Here is a 20,155-nt window from a genome sequence, read left to right on the forward strand (position 1 = left end):
AAGCTCTCAGTGACCTTAAAGGCTGGCTTGATGCTTCTCCCCCCCCAAGGCATTGTGTTGTACCCAGAGTTTGGGCTCTTTCCCCCACCCCCCTCTTTTTTAACCACAAAACTTAACTGCTTAAGAAACATCATCCTGATGACAAGGGAAAAATATATGCCCCCCACCCCCATCCCTTCCTAGGCCAGTGATGTAATAGCAACCTATGGGCTTGGCCGCCTTGCAGGTGACTTGCCCTGTGATTACTTGTGAAAAATAAATAAATTCCTCCCTTCTTCCATTAAAAGCCTTTTCTTTTTTGATTTGGAGGTAAAAAAAAAAAATCTCGCCACGCAGGGAGAAAATGGCTATTTTCGTGGGGTACAGGTAAAGTAGGATTTCTTCTCCCCTGATCATTATTTGTCATTTTATCCCCCCATGCAAAGGTCAGAGATCGCCCCGTGCTAGGCTATGGTGGAGCAAGATATCAGCCACTCGACTGGAGAGAGGATAATATCTTCTTCCCGCTTCCTCTGGTCATTCCCGCTTGATGTGATAGTTTTCTCTTATCAACACAATGAACCCCAACATTCTTAATGATTTTTCTTGCCCGGGGTCCTGTGGAGGGCTCTGGGAGGGCCAGGGGCAGCCCACCTAGAGGATGGTATAGTTTCAGGGTCAGATGACCGTTTGCCTTTGTGATGAAGGTTCCAGTGGAAATTTGAACTCCCAGCGCACTGGTTGACTTGGTACCTGGGATAATCTATCTGGGGGCACCTGGAGGGTAGTTCAAAGAACTAGCCCTGTTTATGCATTTGCCATTCTGGTAGAGCCTCCCTTCACTGTTCCTGGCTTCTGCATCGCCTTTCAAGTTAAAATGGTCCCGTTGGTTATGATGGGCAAGTTTACCTAAGGGCTACTGGGTATGTGGCGGATGGATGGAGGGGAGAGAGACATAGACATAGCCAGGCTGGTATTTATTTTTATTATTACTTAATCTTCCGACTTAATCTTCGTAAGTCGTATTGGGGCAAACGATATTTCTGATGGGTGCTGGTTGTGCAGAGATATTCCTATTGTTTGATTTCTTAAACATTTTTTATTGGTTGGGGAGTGGAGAGTAAAGGCTCTTGGCCCGTTTTCTGCAGCCTGGGGTTTATCCTGCGAGCCAGTTTTCCTTCTAGAAGAGGGGGAAAAAGGGCTGGACGCTGGAAGTTCCCTATTAAAGTGAGCAACAGGGCTGGGTTAATTTTTTAAAAACAATTGGACTGTGCGAATGTCCCTTTTCTGGAGCTTTCTGGTCCTTTCTACTGGAAAAAAATAATTTAAAAAAATTGCTTCCTAGATGAGGGGTCAGAAATAAAAGAAATTCTAGATTTTTTTTTGAGGGGAAACTACACCTTTGCTTCTCTGGTAGATCCCAATTATTAATTATTGGGGACGTGATGGGGTGGGGGGTCTGGCCTCCTTTCTTGTTGATTTCTTTTGACTGCTGCGTTTCTACTGAATATGTTGATGATTCGCTGCTTATATAAGGGAAAGGATGTGTTGAGGTAGATTGATGCTTGGGGTTTTGAGATCGGCTACTGAGATTGGGTGGCGGTTGGTGTGTTTGTCGATGTGCATGGTAGGAAGGTCTTTTCTTTGGGGTGGTGGGGAACAAGGGGATGGTTGGAAAATGGTAGATGAGATGCTTCAGCGAATTGGGGACATGAGGGGAGACGGAGGTGAGGTCGGAAGTCATCGGTTTGCAGAATTTCTGTCCTGCATCCCCTTTTCTCTCGCTCCTTGGGAAAAAAATCCATTATCTCTAAAAACACATTATTCCTAAATTGGCCTTTTAGAGAGAAAAAGAGAGGGAGGGGAGGGGTTAATTTGGTGAGAGGGCTTGGTTGTAATTAGCCCACTGCTGCAAAACTGAGATACAGAAATCCATCGGCACCAGCTTGGGGGGCACAGAGGCAGCGGAGAGATGGGGGACGGGATGTTAGTCTTGGGTGAACAGTGGAGCGGTGGGGTTGGTGTGTGGGTATTGTGTGTGTTCGTGTCTCTGTTCGTGCAATTTTTCCACCCCACCACCTATGTCCCCCACTGTCCTCCTCCAGGACCGCCCTGCTCTTGCCTTCTATTTCACACAGCACCCCTTCCCTTCCATCCCCCTTTTTCCTCGCCACGAGAAAATTCTAATTCTGATGGCTCTGCGGTGCTTTTTCCCCTCTCCTCCTTTTGCTTTTTCGTTCTTTCTTCCTTTTCTTTTTTTCTTTTCTTTCTTTCTTTCTTTCTTTTTTTTTTTTGCAACACCACAGTGGTGCGATGGCCTTTCCTACATGCCACACGGATGCAGCCTTCTGATAGGAGGGCCAAGTCGGCACATCCACACACGCACTTGCACACGCTCACACACATTTTCTCCCATGGACACGAGCCACCATGGGCTGGATTTTGCTTGGTTTCCTTCCTTGTCCCACTCCACCCACCCTCCCTCCACCATGGCTCCTTCCACTCATCCTCATACGGGGAATGCAGCAACCTTAGCCACGGCTGCTCCCCATATCGCTCCCCCGCTTTCTGCTCGCCATTATCCCTTCCCAAAAGCTGTAGCGTGTCGCAGTTCATGCGCTTAGCATGGGAGAGACTCTTTGTAGGGAAAGGGACCTCCGGATAAGGGGGTGGTCTTGGGGGTAGATGGTAGATGACAGTGATGTTCTTTTTTTTCTCTCCAAATAAGCACAGATTGATAATGATCCAATTTAACCATCCGTGTAATCTATGTTTGCAGCACATGAGGGGAAGGTGACCGGGGAGGGCAGCCTGCACTGGGTTACCTTGGGGAGATCTGATGCCTGGGGAGATGACACAGACCCCCTCATTCCCCACATGTGTGCTCTCACACATGCCAACACACACACAGAGCCCTGCTCAATGGGCTGTGTCAAGCCAGAGGGCACTGCAGAATCTCCTAGACTTGTCGTGGTGCGTTGGGAGGATGGAGCGGTGTTGATGTCTTTGTCCCGCTGAGCTCTCATGCTGTGGATGCTGTCTGGACATGGAATTCTTGGTGGCCTTTGTGTGGTCTTTGGGCTGAGGGCTAGAAGGGTGTCTGTATTTTGTCAAATGCTGGGGGATCCTTACAATAAGATATGATGGGATTGTCGATACTGAGCATGAGGTGCGAGCAGGGGCTGTCTGTCTGCTGTGCAGTGCTATGGGAATATGTTTTCTGGGCACAGTGTGGTTTAAGAGTGGGATGGTGGCCCTGGGGTAGGAAGCTGAGCTTCCCTCCCTTGGGAAGAAAGGCCAATAGCAGAGGAGTGGGAGATAGAGGGCAGTGGAGTGTTCAAGGCAGTAGAGAAGTGGGTGGCGGGGGAGAAGCCGATGGTCCCCAGCAGGGAAAGCTCATCAGAGATCCCTGTCCCCCAAGCCTGCCTGTGGGCGGGTGTGCTCAGGGATGACGGGTGGGCGGATGCAGACAGAAGGGGGAGAAATGATGGGGTGGGTGAAATTGAGGGTTTTCCCTGGCATCGCAGAAACCCTGGGCAAAGCATCGGGGGGGATGGCTCTGCTGCCCCTGACATCTATTTCTGGCATCAGCCTTGCAGGAGCTGCAGCCCCCAGGCGCTGCCCTGGCCTTGGTCTGGAGAGAAACTGGCGATGTCCTCAATGTCCTGCGTCCTTAACACCCGACGCCATTTTCCCTGTCTGTGGGCTAAAGGTGTATCTGTCTTGATTAGCAATTATCAGTGAAAGGGGGGAATTTTTGGCCTAAAAAGAAATCCTCAGAGCAAAATGTGGATCATCCTATGGTTCTATGGTCCCTCTCTCTGGCTAGGCTGACCTTGAGGACTAAGGGAGAAAAGGTTACGTCATTCATTGCCAGGGAAAGGGAAGGAGAGGAGAATCAGAGACTGGTGTAGGGGTGGGGTGGTGCATTACTGTGCCAAGCACAGAGACGAGAGTATCCCCGGGTCCCTCCCAATAGGACCCTGGTGTATGCATGAGAGACACAGAAGGAAATCATGCCTCTGAAAGTTCACTGTCTTCTAGTGGGTCTGTCTGGAGACTCCTCCCTGCTGCAGTGGTCAGAGATGCCTCTTACCCCACCCCCAGCACACATCTGCTGGGGATCAGCTCCCAGCTTCAGTGCAGCTGAAGACCCTGGAGACCTCACACTCTGGCTGTTCTGCAGATGACAGAGTGTAGCGGGGCTAGCCACAGGTGGCAGTCCTGGGCCAGGCAAGACAGGTCTGCACCGGTGCTCCTTAGAGGGGCCCATTCCTGCTTTGATTATTAAAATCTCCCCAGTGACCTCAATCTATGGTCATTCTCCAGCCAAATTTCTGTCTTGAGCTTAAATCAGCTGATTGCTACCTCATAGGAATAAGTGCGGAATGATGAGGTGAGCTTGTCTGTCTCCTCTTCTGACATACAAACTCCTATGATCACAATGTTATTCTTGTTTTCTGCAGTATTGCTCTGCCCAGGACATTATCTGACACATAGTAGGTGAGCTCCAACTAATTATTAATTAGAGGAGAAAGCCATATGGATTTAATGTTTTCTTTATTTTCTTGTGCTTTGGGGTTCATCTGAAAGCTAACCCTTTTCTCTACAGAGTCTCTCATGTCTGTTGGAGGAATTGCCAATTGGTAACTTTCTGAGTTAAGCACAAGGGTCTTCTGTATTCTAGCTCTGAGGGACCATGTCTGTAGGATCCCTCTTCTATTCTTTGTTGCCATTGTCACCATCATGACCCTCAGCACAGTAGTAGAAGTAATATGACGAGATAGCTCCCCTTTTCTCAGGTCTTTAATCTGTATCAAGTTCTTTTTTCATTTACATTCAATATTAACTGAATTCCCCAAACAACTCAATGTAATATACTATTATTACCTACTTTTTACAGAGGAGAATGAGGATCAGATAAAGTTACCCAATAGAATATATGATCAAGGGTCTGAACACAGATATGACTTATTCTAGAGTCTAGAATGTGATATTATTAAGGGTTGGGGACCACACCCAGAAGTACTGAGAACTAACTTTTGACTCTGTGTTTAGGGGCCACTCTTAGCAGTGCTTGGAGAATTTTTTGTGTTGCTGAGTTTAAATTAGAGTCAAACACATGTAAGGCAAGTGCCTTACACATATACTATCTCTCTGATAGTATATATCTTTCTCAGATATGACTTTACATTTTTAAAGTAAAAGGGAGCCATCACTTTGTTCAGGGCTCTGAAATGCAGGGGAGGAAATGGATTGCAGAGACTCATCCAAAGTCATAGGCCAAGTTGGACCTGGAGATAGAGATGGAATGTTGTTTCCTCACCACCAGAGAGTGAGTGTTCTTTCTATAACAACACACTGACTTTGGGGTGTGTGGACTATCTCAAAGGAGATTATGCTGCTGGCTGACTCGGATACTTTCTTGGTTTCCCTTTACCACTGTAGAACGGACTGAGTATAATAAAATGGATTCTGCCTCTGTACAAGCACTGTGACTCCTAAAGAACTTTAGGGAGACTGGAGGAGAAGGGTGAGCTCTTCCAAGGTCACTGGAGCCACTGAGTGCTGGCCAAGGTCATCCTCTTAATGTGAAGAGACCCAAGGTGGCTGCCTCAGGTTCTCCATCTCCTATAGCCCAATGCATCATCTGCAGAAGGGACTCCATCTGAGGAACCAAACCACTGGTATCTGGATCCTGAGATTTGGGAACTTGCATACTTCTTTTGGTCTGGATGAGTCCTTGTTTCTCCAGAAAGAGAATCATGAGATTCTAGCCTAAGTACATTTGAGTTCTAGTTCTAGAGGTTGTTTGAGAAATATAGTGTCATAAAATATGGATGAAGGGTAATTTCAGACCCTCTTTTCCATCTTTAAGATAGTCTATGACTTTAACTTGAGGGGAATAGAGAGGGAGAAAAAGAGAGGGAGGGAGAGAGAGGAAGAGAAAAGGAGGGAAAAAGAAGAGAGATCAGGTGTGAGAGAGAACTTCAAAGTAAAGTGATTTCTGGGAGCCAGGAAGCCTTACATTTTTTCCATGACTATTTTGAGTTTGGGTATGAAGCCATTTCTGTGTGATCCTAAGATGAGTGGCAAAATATTCTGGTCTGTAGATGGTTATGGTATAGCTACTTTTTATTATATAAATATTAAACCCCAAAGTATTCTGATTTTGTTATTTTTGGGGTGTACCTGATGGTGCTCAGCCTTAATCCTGGCTAGGGTTCACTCCTGCCTGTGCTAATGGTGCCAGGTGACACAGATGCCAGCTGTGTTTAGAGGCAAGTGCCTTAATCCCTGTACTATCACTCTAGCCCAAAATGTCCTGATTATAATAAAATATATGGCCATCCTTTATTTGACATGCTGTTTCCCACTTAAAGAGGCAGGCCAGAGTCTTTTTCCAGAGATATTTATACTGTCCCTCATTTAAATTAAATTTATTTTGGAGGCTTTCTAAGTGCCCAGGAGGTTCATGGGCACCTCTGGGCAATAGTCTGCCAACTGGACCAGCAGTTCAAAATGAAGACCTAGTCACCCTACAATATGAGGATGTGATGCTGCTCAGGTCTTGTGGTTCCAGGGATTATCTGAGCCATCCTAGTGGTGTGTAGAGATATCTTGGCTATATCCTGCTATGCTCTGGGCCCTCAGTGCCTTGGGTGCCTTTAGGACTTTACCTGATGACACTCACAGGACCATGTGGTGCCAGAATCCAGCTAATGTCAGTCATATGCTGGGACTGTGCCTTAAATTGTTCTATATCTCCAGTCCCCAGATACCCTTTCTAGAGGATTAAGACCCCAACCTGTTGACCAGTCCTCCTGAAATGTGACTGCACCCACTAATCTAGCAAATTTACTAGTGAGTCCTTGCCAAACTCTGAGACCCTCTGTGTTCCTGTGTGAGGAATTCTATGCTAAGTTCTTTACATGTTCTTTCATGAACAATGTGGTGCCATTGTCTTCCATATAGGACAAAGAGGGTTTAGGGGGTGGTGTTTAAAGAGGTTAAGTAGATTTTGGATTACAGTGGGACCTGTGGAGAGGTAATGATTTAAATCCCTGAGCCTGACTTTGGCATCTCTGTCATACCATGACCATGTCATGATTCCCAAGTCTGGGCATGTGATTTTGAATGATAACCAAATGGGCACACTGGGTCATAGATACTGCTGTAACCAAAGGCACATTAGGCTCCAAGGGAGAGGAAACTGTTCTTCTCTCATAGGGCACACATGCCTGAATGGCATTTGAAAAGTGTGTCTCAGGCCATCTTAGTCACCTCCTTTCCTGCTTTAGATACCCTGTTTGAAGGGGAGTATAGGTTGGGATGGTGGTGGGTGGACAGAGACCCAGAGCTAGAAACCTCTTCCAGCTTAGTTCCATAGCCCTGCTCATGCTGACCCCACAGCCCTTTAGTATCAGCCAGGCCTAATACTGCATGAAGCCAGCAGTGCCCCCCAGAGTAAACTGCTATCTGAGTAACCTCATACACTCTATTTCCCTACTGTGAGCTATTTCCATTTGTGGTCTGAGTTATTAGTTTGCTTGTTTGTTTGGTTTTGACCATGCCTGTTGTTACTCAGGGATTACTTCCCTGGCTCTACACTCAGGCATTACTCCTGGCAGGGTATGGGGATCATATGGGGTGCAGAAATCACACCTGGGTTTGCTTCATGTAAGGTTCTGCAGCTACAGAGTTTGTGAGCACACACAGTGAGAGAGGGCAGCAGTCTAATGCCAGCTGTTGATGAGGCCTTGCACTACTTTGTACTTTTAACCCTAACGTAGAGAGATGGGAGTTGGAGGCTCAAAAAAATAAAAAATAAAAAAGGACCTGGTGAAGGCCAGGACTCCCCACCCCAGGGTCTCCTTCCCTCCTCTAGCCTGCCCAAAACAGTGGCTGATTCCTCTTAGCTGATATGGGCCCTGCATTGGGGCAAAAGAAGGGGTGTGCCCATCCACAGACTAGTAGAGACTGATAGAGACTGGGGTGTCCTGAAGAGGCAGCCTCTCTCCATGTAAGAATAGAGGGTGACCTCTTCCTGGAGACAGGGAGGGAGGAGGCCCTGATCTCCAATCTGTATGAGTCCAGTGGGAAAAGGCAAACTTTTCCATGGCCAAGTGGCAGGAGGAAGACATTTTTCCCTTGTTGAGGGGATGGGCTGCAGCCCTCAAGCTGAGCTGCATTAGCTTCATTGCAGTCCCATTGAAGACTGTGTTTATTTTTCCAATAATGTGTTAATTAAACATCGATTTCTGGGTAGAGGAGAGGGAATTGGATTGCCAGAGCTAAATGGAGTGAGGAGGATGGGGAGCTGGTAAAAGGGGCCCCCAGCTGGAGTCAGCATTCTCTAGTGTGGCCACACGAGGGGCAGCGAGGAGCTGTGGGGTTGCATCTTCCCCTGGCTCCCCATTTGGAACTGCCAGCCCCCAAGTAAACCTTTAGGGGGTATCTTTTCTGCTGCTGGGCTGCCAAGGTGGAAGAAAAGGGCTCTGCTGAATGCCAGTTCCCGGGAGACAACAAGCTCCCCATCCCTTTCCCACATCTTGGGTTTATGAGTGACCTGTATAATGCTTGCCTAGACTAGTTACTGATTTTTACTACAAACATGGAAGGTACTTTTGTACACCCCACCACCACTTACACACTGTGGAGATGAGGAAACTGAACCACAAACAAATTAAGTAGCAAGTACAAGAGCAAAGCCTGGGGCAAGGCAAAGGGAGGATATAAGATTGTGGTCAGCAGAGGCACTGCCCAAGACCCAAGATCCTCTAAGAAGGAAGAGAATGGATCATCCACAAGGTAGCCAAGGCTCCCTGATTATTCGCTTTGTGGCCCGGGCAGGCTGAGCTGTGGCCATGCCAGCTACTGTGAGTTGATGCTTTGCACAACTCTGGCCATCAGTTTAGGGCTGGGGATGTTAGTCTGCATGAGAGCATAAATTTGGGCAGGAATGGAGCTTGTAGAAACATCAGTCAAGGAACTTTGAGTCTGTCAACAGTGGTGCTCTTTCATCTGACACAACATCTCAGTCTGCTGCTAGCTCAGGATCCGCCAGTAACTTCTTGAAGGTACAGATGTGAGCCTTGTAGAATGTACCCTCTGACTTTGCACTGTTCCAAGGAAACTCCATGGTCTTGCTTTATGCATTGGTCTTTCCTTTCTTGGTCTCTGGCAGCTCAGCTAGGCCTTTGGTTGGAGAAAGGCTGTTCTGGAATTCTTGGGGTGGGTGGAGCCTATGCAAGAGCTCTGTAATTTGGGTGGCGAGGGTTTGTTGGGATGGCACGTCTTAAACTTCACTGCACAAGTGAACCACCATATTAAAATATGAGTCCCCTGCTGCATCTCAAACACATTAAATCTTAATCTTTGTGGGTGAGAGACCCTTACTTCGGTGTATTTTAAGTTGCCCCAAGTGATTCCAGTAGACTTGCACACTGATGGGGCTGAAGAACCACACTATGAAGCAGGAGTCAGCTGTAGCTCAGCTTCTGTTTCTGGGATAAGGTTCAAAATACGCAGGTAACTCCTTATTCTCAGCCAATATTCAGGCAGCTGGGATGTTTCTAGTCATTTGTTTTCTTCTTATTAGAAGAGCAGAGATTTTTTGTTGTTGTTGGTTAGTTTTGTGTGAGGGCCATCATCTCTCTGTTCAGGGATCATTCCAGCAAGGCTAGAGGACCAGATGTGGTGTCTGGGATTGAATACACATTAGTGACATGTAAGGCAAATGTCCTGCCCACTATTTCTCATCCCAGAACTGCCATTTTTTTAGGCTTAGGGCAGCATCCAGATGTCTATGGAACTTTTATAAAAGGCACAACTGCACAAAACTACTACAGATCTAATTTGGGGGATGGACTTGGGAATCTGGTCTGACAGCAGCACACTCTGTGGTTAAGGGAGGCTGGGGACCCAGGGTCAACCCCAGAGTCTTTCTTTCATTGCATGTCAGGTGATAGTCTCCTTTTAGAAATACCACTTTGTCTCCTGTTGTCCCAGGGATCTGGGTCCTTTTCTGCTCAGGACTGGCTGTGCTTTGTTGTCAGGGGTGAGTTAGAGATTGTGAGATTGGTCTGGAGGGTCCCCACATTCCCCTGCAGTCTTGTATCATGCCAGTGTGCAGGAAGCATGGAGAGAGGCTGGGAAACTCCCACCTGGAGGCCTGGCCAGCACTGCTTTCTGGTTTGAATACATCAGAGTAAATCTCTGCACAACTTGAGTGTTGGGAAGTCTGTCAGCTGCAACCTTCCTGCTTTCCCAGGGGACCAGGGAGACAGCTTCTCCGGGGCTTGTTTTGCAAAGCTGTCAAAATAGTGACTAGTCATTGGCTTGAGTAGCTGAAGGGACCTCAGTGATCCTCTAGGCAAAGGTTCATCTTTTTATTTTATTCTTGTATCTATTGATTGCCTGGCTCTTTATTAGGCACCTATTATATACAGACATGACATAGGGTATGGTTCATTGCAGTCAAGACATTCTCTTGGTTTAGCCATGATGAATCTTCAGCTCCATTCAGTGCCTCACAGAGCACTTGTTTGTACCTGAGCATGAGTGCTCAGAGGAAAAAGTAGATGGGGCCCTAATTATTGGGACACCCCATTTAGGAGGGAAGGAACTGTGAGAGCTCACCACAGGCCACTCTCTATGTGTCCACATTCTCACTGTAAGTCTTGGAGGCAGGTGTGACTGATTCTTTGTGCCCTGGGACAGAGGTGTGGCCTGCTCTGACATTCTCATGCAGAGTGTGAAGGCAACTCTGCATCCTGGTACTTGCTTCCAGAACTACATCATGTGGCAAGAACAAGAATTGGGTAAGTTAAGACAAGTGAATAAATTTGACCATGGAGAGAGAATTCTCTGAAGTCAAGTACTGTGAAAAATACTCCACTGAAATATCTCACAGATTCTGCATTGGTGAAGAAAAGCAGAGCCATTCCTTCTTCCTGCAGGCAAGGAAGCTAAGGCTGGGGCAGTTCAGACCATGCATGGACCCTTGGAGCCCTGCCTTGCTGGGCTGCTGGATTCTCACTGGCTGAACAAAAGTGTATAACCACAGGGTTCCCCAGCACCCTCAGACTGGTTTGTTTTGTGCCAGGGAGAACTCAGGAGGCATGTGGGGGTGTGGTTACTCTTTGTGCTGGGAACCATCTCTTTCGCTCATCCCTCTGCCAGATCCTGAATCTAGCCTTCCTCAGCTGGAAAAGCTTGCTCCTCAGGCTTTCCTCTTGGGTGCCTCCACCATCTCTTCCTGTTCATCCAAGATTCCCCTGTGTTCCTCTATGTCTTTCCACCTGTCCTGAACTTATCTGCAGGGAGCAGATATGTATGGAAGTGGTCCCAGATCATGGAAGTGAGTCAGAGGAAAAAGAGAAGAAAGGGGCTGTGGAGAAAGGAGATATCTGTATGGGCCCTTGATAAAATAGCAAGTTCCTGGTAAGCATCTTAGGATGCAGGATTCACTTATTTACCAGCCTTCCTGACATACTGGTGAGCAAATTTGCACACTGAGGCAGGTGACCCCAGAAGTGGAGGGATGGAGGCTTCTCTGTGTCCTGTGAGATGCTCTTCCAAGTTTGGTAGAAGGTTCTGGTAGAGACAGGGGAGGTAACTGAGGTGAGCCACTCATCTTTGTGAGATTTTTCTATGAATCTCAGGGTAAAGAGGACTTCCTGTCCCCTGTGCTGTGACTCAGATGAGCCTGGCAGGGGAAACAACACCCCACTTTACTAGATGGAGAATCAAGAAAGGGAATCAGGGCAGCATGGGAGCTGAGAAGGGTTGAACACAACTTTGAATGTGTTTGCTTTATTTTTATTTTTTGGTATGTGTCTTTTTTATATACTGGACTGAATTCCTTTTTATAGTGGGGATGATTTTCTCCTTCTAAAATAATGTTTTTCGTAGAATATTTAGAAAGTGCTGAAGTGCTGAAGAGAAGCCCCTTCAGAAATCATCCACAGATAATTGTTGATGTCTGTCCTGCTGGTTGTATGGAAAGCCAGGTAGGCACCTTTGAGCCAAGCACTCACTCTGCCAGGCACAGAGAGCACTGTGCAGAATCTCTGACTCGCTTGGTTTTTACTCTGAAGATGTATCTTGGGTGCTTTTTCATAACAGTCACTCATACAGGTGAGTTTCTGGATTTAGATGTTGTCTAGAATGAGGCCATTCACAAATTGTGGATCTTAGGCCTGTAGTCTTAAAGAAGAGAGACTCCTGAAGTGACTCTCTCCTGGGTCCTAAAATCAGATGCTATATTAGATTTTTTTTTGTTGGAAATGGGTTAACTCTTTTACCAACGAAATGATAAAAGGACAGACAAAGGTTTTCGAGGGTGGGAAAAGCCTCTAACTCTATATAATGTTGAAGTCTGGGAGTTCTCCATATGAGAGCTTTGGAGAAGAAAATCCCATTCTTCTTTTTAGAATGCTGATACCTTAGAAAGTGGATATCAAGTTCCAGTTCCTCAAGGCAATCATGTTCAAAGACTTACCCAAGAACACACAAGTGGTTGAAAGCAAAGTTGAAATGAGAACTTGGGGAGCTCAGCTAGAGAGTCGAATGAGAAGAGCCAGAAAAAATTTGTACCAAGAGAGTCTTTGTGGATCGATTGAGGGACACCAGAGGCCCAAATTGAGTTTTGATAGTGTTTAAAGAGGAATTCAGACCTGATTTGTTGATTCCTAACTGAGGCGCTGTTCCATTTGCTATCCACAGTGTACCCCAACTTTTGACTTCATTATCAACAGTTGCCCTATGGAATCCTGTGGTAGAGAGAATAGATGCTTTTTGGGAAGTCAACACTCTTCTCTGACTAAATTAGTCTGAGTGGGCTCCCATAAATTCAATTTTGCAAATACCTACTAGGTATTTCCTTTACCCAGGCTACTGAGTTTAGTGCTAGGGATATTATCAAGAATAATGGTTGCTGTTCACTAGTATAGGTCATAATAAATGCTATGATCACAGTGGGAGGCCTACCTGCTGGAGAAAAGAGACCATATCAAGGGGCTGATGGCAGGAGGAGGCATAAGGAAGACTTGCTGGGGCAAAAGGACTAAAGATGACAAGTTTTAGAAAAAGAACAAAGGAAGAAGAGAAAAACAATTTGTCCAGATAAGTACATTTGAACTTGATATTACCTGGGTGCAGGCTTAATGAGAGATGGAGCAGGAGGGATCTCTTCAGATTCTAGAGAACCTAGAGTAAAAGATGTTAAATTGGGATTCATAAGAGTCCCATATTTTTTGACATATGGATTCTTTAACTGAATCACCGTGAGATATACATTTACAAAGTTGATCATGATTGAGTTTCAATGAATGATTGAGTGTACCTTCCTTCATCATTATGTATTTTTTTGGCCATACTCAGGGGTACTCAAGGTTTACTCCTGGCTCTGTGCTCAGAAATAGCTCCTGGCAGGCTCGGGAACCTTATGGGTTTAAGGAATCAAACTCAGGTCTTGTCCCGGGTCACCACGTACAAGGCAAACTCTCTACCGCTGTACTATAGTCCCAGCCCCAACATTATGTATTTCTTACCACCAATGTTCTTAGTTCCCTCTCGCCCTCCCCAGAGCCATGCCTCTGTGACAGGCTCTTTCTTTCTTTCTTTCTTTCTTTCTTTCTTTCTTTCTTTCTTTCTTTCTTTCTTTCTTTCTTTCTTTCTTTCTTTCTTTCTTTCTTTCTTTCTTTCTTTCTTTCTTTCTTTCTTTCTTTCTTTCTTTCTTTCTTTCTTTCTTTCTTTCTTTCTTTCTTTCTCTCTCTCTCTCTCTTTCTTTCCTTCCTTCCTCCCTCCCTCCCTCCCTTCCTTCCTTCCCTCCCTCCCTCTTTCTTTCTTTCTTTCTTTCTTTCTTTCTTTCTTTCTTTCTTTCTTTCTTTCTTTCTTTCTTTCTTTCTTCTTTCTTTCTTTCTTTCTTTCTTTCTTTTCTTTCTTTCTTTCTTTCTTTCTTTCTTTCTTTCTTTCTTTCTTTCTTTCTTTCTTTCTTCTTTCTTTCTTTCTTTCTTTCTTTCTTTCTTTCTTTCTTTCTTCTTTCTTTCTTTCTTCTTCTTTCTTTTCTTTCTTTCTTTCTTTCTTTCTTTCTTTCTTTCTTCTTCTTTTTCTTTCTTTCTTTCTTCTTTCTTTCTTTCTTTCTTTCTTCTTTCTTTCTTCCTTCTCTCTCTCCTTCTTTCTCTCTCTTTCTCTTTTCTTCTTTCTTTTCTTTCTTTCTTTCTTTCTTTCTTTCTTTCTTCTTTCTTTCTTTCTTTTCTTTTCTTTCTTTCCTTTCTTTCTTTCTTTCTTTCTTTCTTTCTTTCTTTCTTTCTTTCTTTCTTTCTTTCTTTCTTTCTTTCCTTCCTTCCTTCCTTCCTTCCTTCCTTCCTTCCTTCCCTCCCTCCCTCCCTCCCTCCCTCCCTCCTTCTTTCTTCTTTCTTCTTTTTTTTTCTTTTTCATTTCTTTCTTTCTTTCTTTCTTTCTTTCTTTTCTTTTCTTTCTTTCTTTCTTTCTTTTCTTTCTTTCTTTCTTTCTTTCTTTCTTTCTTTCTTTCTTTCTTTCTTTCTTTCTCTCTTTCTTTCTTTCTCTCTTTATTTCTTATTTTGGTTTGTCCATAGTGAGGATGTGACCTCAGAGAGAGGTTTTGTTCTCCCAGACCTTGAAATAGCTTGGCCTTTATTTTGGCTGGATATATTGAGGTCACATTTTTCCTTTGAATCAACAATAGCAAGATGGTATTGGTACTAAAGAGAATGTAATACCTGAATTATTTCCTCCAATGGCAGCTTCACCATGTGTGGTGTAGGAGTGGATGCTAATAGTGTTCAGGATAGGAAGCAATACCATTTGGACTTCAGCCTATCTTGGGGAATATAAACTGCATTATAGTGATGTGGTAACTCATTCACTATTGTTCCAGGAGTAGAATGAAAACACTGGTAAAATTAGGGAAAAACAGACACTTCTTGGGTGAAATTATGGCTTGACTTTTTCAAAAGAACCCAAATCTGGGCCACTAAACCAAACAGAGCAGGGTCTGCATAATGATGGTGTTGGTGTGGGGTAGGAAGGAGGAAAGAACTAGAATAAGGGTACCTTAGAGAGCAAAGGTCTTTAATGTCAGTATTGTTCTCCTGTTGCTCTTGTCATTTTTCAGTGAAGGAAAGAGAATATCAGAATCTTTTAGGGATGCTGGAGGGCTGATTCTAAGGATTGGTGGGTGTCTGGGGAGACAGAGATTGAGCTGCAGGAAACTGGTTTAGCCTTTCTGATTCTGAAACTTTTTATTCTTCTTGCAGCATGAACACCAGGCTTTGCTTTGATTGATAGGCTCCTTTGTATCATCACCATATCCGTAGGGATCCAATAGTTTCAGAATTTCTGTGCTGGTTTCCTTTTGCATCTAGTGGGTTTGTGTGTGACCCTTATGTACTCTGGACTGTATTTGGCGAATTTATTTGCCTTATGCCTCAAAGTCAACGTAGTTACCACTCCTTTTCCTGAAACAAATCTAGAAACCTTTTTAACTTAGGGATCCATCCTGAGCTGAAGGGATCCTCGGTTCAGTTGAGGTAATTGGTGTAGAAGACAGGCCATGGTGGGGGCTTTATGTTCTAACTACTCTTGGTGGGTAGTTGAAATGTTCTAAGTCCTAATTGTAGGGCTGTGTTTGTGTATTCTCTTTGCTTTGCATAGCCAGATGGCTCAGGGTGCTTAGCTTTTATATGTCAGAGAGCAGGTATGGAGGACTCTGCAACAGGCTGGACTTGGGTACACCAAGGAGCTCATATGGGGTATGCTAAGAGAGCACCACATCTTTGAGGGACTTCTGCTTGAGCCTCTTCTATGCTGACTAAAATCTCCTGTTAGTGGGGACAGCAGATACAGTGTCTGCTGCTAACATGATAGATGTGACGAATGCAAGTTCAGGGATGTGAAGCACTTTGCCCAAGCAAGTTTGTAAAACATGAATTTGGTAGCTTATTACTTTAAAGGTTACTGAGGGGGTCAAATGTGACAGAAAGCACATGTCTGTTGGGGTTACAAAGCCACAACAAGATTATATCCCTGCTTGTTATTTATCATTTGAGGGGCTACTTCTTTTCCCAAATTCAGTGACATTATCTGCCAGTCCAAGGTAATCCCTAATCTTTGTAGTTGAAGGTGACTCAGAATGAAGAGACTTGTCTAATAGTTGATAATGACAGGCTTTGAACTTTTGGGCTCACAACCACAATCTCAACATGTTTCTTCCTGGAATATATGGAGGCAGGTCACAGTAGTAATTACAGTGCTAAAGAGATTTTATTTTTATCTTCCCTTTCTTATTTCGTGACTTGGGTTTTCTTGGGAAAAACTGAAGGAAGGAGTGTAGGGATAAGTGGAAAGGTGAGTTGGTAAGACCTCTAGATGTGAGCAAGTGGATATGTTGAGGCAGAGGTGAGAGAAATCATCAAAAGACAGAGTAGAGCTGAAATTGTGTGTGTTTGGGAGGAAAGAAGCTCCTGTAATGGAGTTGAGGAACCTAAGTTCATTGGTGCTCTTGATCCTTTCTAAAATGAATACTGAGGCAGTTAGTGGCTCTTCCATTATAGAATATCTATATTTAGAAAATATGCATAACGCCAGCACCATAATACAGCTGATAAGATCTTTGCCTTGCATGCAGCTGACCCCAGTTCGATTTCTGGTCCCCATATGACCAGGAGTAATTCCTAAGTGTAGATCCAGGAATAACCACTGAGCTGAGCACCACCTGGAATGGTGTAAAAGTAAAAAAAAAAGATAAAAAAAATGCTCTTTCTATGATGAAAAAATTAAGAGTCTAATTCATTCCCAGCCTCAGACAAATGCAGAAAATCCTTTAGTGGCTGCATGATTTGACCAAGAATCATCTCATTGAGCTATCTGGTTAAAGAAGGTCAAGGCTTTCCAAGCTCATGGTTCCCACTTGAAGTAGAGCAGACATCTGGCTGACCACACACCTAGGGAATGATAGGAACTCCTGGGGCATGAGGACTTTGGTACTAGAGACTGGTGTTTAGATCCTCACTCCAGACCCCATGGAAGATTGGAGACAAACGAGGAAACCAAAGCAGAGCCCATATATAAGACTGAGACACCCAGGAGTCTAGATGCAATAGATGTTCAGACAGCAAGAATGGTGGCAGACCTCGGAAGGGTGTAGGATCAGTTTCTGGAATAGGGAAGGCACAGGATGCTATGTTTGCTGTGTTACTGGTTGTGCTTATTTTTTATGATCTTGCTTTCTGAAGGCTGAGCTGTGGGCTCTGAAAGGCTCATTATGGAAATGGAGTGAGTTTTTCCTCTGAGTCCAAAGCAGACTTTGGACAAGTTGCTTCCCCTTTCAGAGTTTCAAATGTCATTTATAAAATAAGAATAAAGCTGCTCAACCCCCACAGATTGGCTGGGAATATTATATGAGGCATTTAAGCAAACTACCTAGTTTAGTGCTTTCAGAATTACAGATCTGCCCTGGACCTCTCACTTGGACTGAAATATGTATATCCAACTGCTGGATCATAATTCTTGCTATTGTTGTTTTTGGGTAATATCCAGGAGTGCTCAGTGGCTAATTCCTTGTTCAGTAATCAGGGGTTACATGATAGTGCTCGGAGGATTTGTAGTTCTGGGATTCAAACCCAGTTCTCCTGCATGCAAAACATTCACTCTATGCATGTTATTAACTCTTCAGCCTTGTCTCACCATCTTCACCTGTTTAATTAGAATAATTTTATATTTAATTTCTTTTTATTTATCCCAGGCACAGACCTACTCCTCCTAGTCATCCTTATTCTAGAAGCAAGAGTTTCATCCTCTTAGCTGCTTACACTTTACAGACTGAAAATAATTTTTGACTTCTTTATTGCTCTCCCATCCTATTCAGTCTGTGAGCAATGCCTTTATAGTTGCCCTAACAAACTGGACCCAGAATATAACCATGGCCCTCATTACTGTGGTCCAAGCCACTAATACCATCTGGATCATTGTAGTAACTTCTACTGAACTTGGGTTTACATCCTAGACTCCATCCATTATTGGTCTCTGCACAGTAGGCAGGAATGATCTTTTAAAATGCAACTTTAGGGTTTGGGAATATGACTTAAAGTGCTTTTCATGCAGGAGTTCTACCAATCTTGGTCACTGTTGGGCATAGCTCTGTAGTCTTTAAATACCAGCTAAATATCCACAACTAGAAATTAAAAAGTTGCTTGAAACTCTAGTGTGAACTCTAGTGGAGTGGGGGAATGCCTGTGCAAGATCCTGAGTTTGATCTCTGGCCCCACATAACCTCTCCCCCTGCAACACTGGATGTGGTCATTGTGGCCTGTAGCTTAAGATTTTACCTAAGAATTGATCTGCCCTGAATGAGTGCCCCTGCCCCTATACTCAGTTTGAACACCATTAAAAACTTTCTAGTAGCTTCTGGCCCTCCCCACCCCCTTTTTATTCCTGTCCTTTTTTTCTCCTGGCTTTCTTTCCTCTTTTGCCTTCTTTATTGTTCTGTTTCTCTGGCTGCCTCTCAGTACCTTGAACCCTGTGTCCCCCATCTCAGCACAGATGAAACTCATTGCGTGAACAGTTGCCAGCTCCCCTTTCTTGGCCAGAACAGCACCTCCCTTCTCAGCTCTCTCACCCTCTTCCCTTACTTAATTTTTGCAGCACCTCACACCATCTGACGTGTTACGTAGGTGTTTATTTTGCTTATTGTCTGCCTTTGGGAATAGGACCTTATCTCACCCAGAGGCTAGCAGGGCCTTTGCCTGCTTCCCTAGCCACATTTCTAGATAGGAAGGTTCTGTACCAGATCACCTCTTGCTCTTAAGAGTACAGAAAGAATCTACATTCATTGTCTCCTTTTCTTAAACTACCTATGTGAAATAAGACCTGGATTATTATTTTACCTTTTAGTTAGTTTGTTTCTATGGGAAAGACAGAGGTAAGGGCCAGAGCAGTGGCGCAAGTGATAAGGGGTCTGCCTTACCCACACTAACCTAGGACAGACTGCGGTTAGATCTCCTGGCATCCCATATGGTCCTCCAAGCCAGGAGTGATTTCTGAATGCATAGCCAGGAGTAACTACTGAGTGTTACTGGGTGAGGCTCAAAAACAAACAAACAAAAACAAACAAACAAAAAGAGGATAGGTGGTATAACTCAGGGGTTGCTACTGGCTCTCTGCTCTGTGGTCAGGCCTGGTGGTGACAGAAACCTTTTTACAAGTAAAACATGTATTCAGTCCATTAGAATCACTCTTCAGTACTTTCCTTTCTTTATTTGAAAACAATTATACATATGGGATTGGAGATATTGTACATAGAGTAGTGCATATGATTTTCATAGTCAAGGTCCAGATTTAAGTTTAGTCCTAGCACTGCTTGATCTTAGGACTAAGCCAGAAGTAGCCCCTGAATATGGCATGTGTGACAGCAAAACATAATGGCAAATAACAACAACAAACAACATGAAAGCCTCAGTACAGAGAGCAGCATCAGGAATAAAATGAGGACCAGTAAATTCTCCAGTTCTATAGAGAACTACTGGAATCATCTAGTTGTCCAGATTTCAGGATTCCTCTATGTCATAGGCTGTCTATTTGGAAGAGAGGGATAAATTGGAAGAAGCAATCTATAGATGTAGGTATTATTAAGGAAACTGAAGATTAAACTAGCAGTGACTGCCACAGTTGTCTGCTGAAAAGCAGTGTGACTGGGAATTGGAAGAATTTGGCCTCTATTGGGACTCTGGTAATAACACATTACTTTGCTTTTCACAAGATCTGGGTCTCTTCCTTCACAGGAAAAAGAAAGTGACACCCAGGAAAGAAAGGCATAAGGGAAAATGCATTTCATTTTTATTTTGCTTAATTTTCAAAGTACCACTTTGGGTGGAGCCTTCTTTGAAGCCACCAGAACTATATATTTCAATGCCAGCAAGCACATTAAGAGCAGGGTATCTGGGGCTGGCTGCGCAGATGGAACAAGCAGTAGTTCTAAGACTGCTTACTCTGCTGGGAACTTAATGTGTAGCAGGTAACTAGTTTAATCCTAGTGCCAATCCTCTGTCATGGGCTCTGGGAATTGCTTCACAGATGCCAGCATGGAGGATGAGAGAGGGTGTGTGGCTTGCCCAGATGTACTCTGCGAAAGTGCAGATTTGAACCCCAGTGG

The 20,155-nt window shown here is 44.5% G+C and overlaps 1 protein-coding gene across 4 annotated transcripts in view; it reads left to right on the plus strand.

Moving 5' to 3' along the window:
- Positions 1–741: 741 nt before the first annotated feature.
- Positions 742–20,155, plus strand: part of LOC126004072 (neurexin-3-like) — an 80,152-nt gene continuing 60,738 nt past the window's right edge. For 2 of the 4 annotated variants that reach the window (XM_049770484.1, XM_049770482.1), the window contains exon 1: positions 742–902. The gene's annotated coding sequence lies outside the window, so the exon portion shown is untranslated. Of the gene's footprint in view, positions 903–1,579; positions 1,607–20,155 lie in introns of those variants that run through there. The other 2 variants (XM_049770485.1, XM_049770483.1) reach the window with 2 other exon arrangements.

The sequence above is a fragment of the Suncus etruscus genome, chromosome 3, assembly GCF_024139225.1.
Source record: "Suncus etruscus isolate mSunEtr1 chromosome 3, mSunEtr1.pri.cur, whole genome shotgun sequence".
Lineage (NCBI taxonomy): Eukaryota > Metazoa > Chordata > Mammalia > Eulipotyphla > Soricidae > Suncus > Suncus etruscus.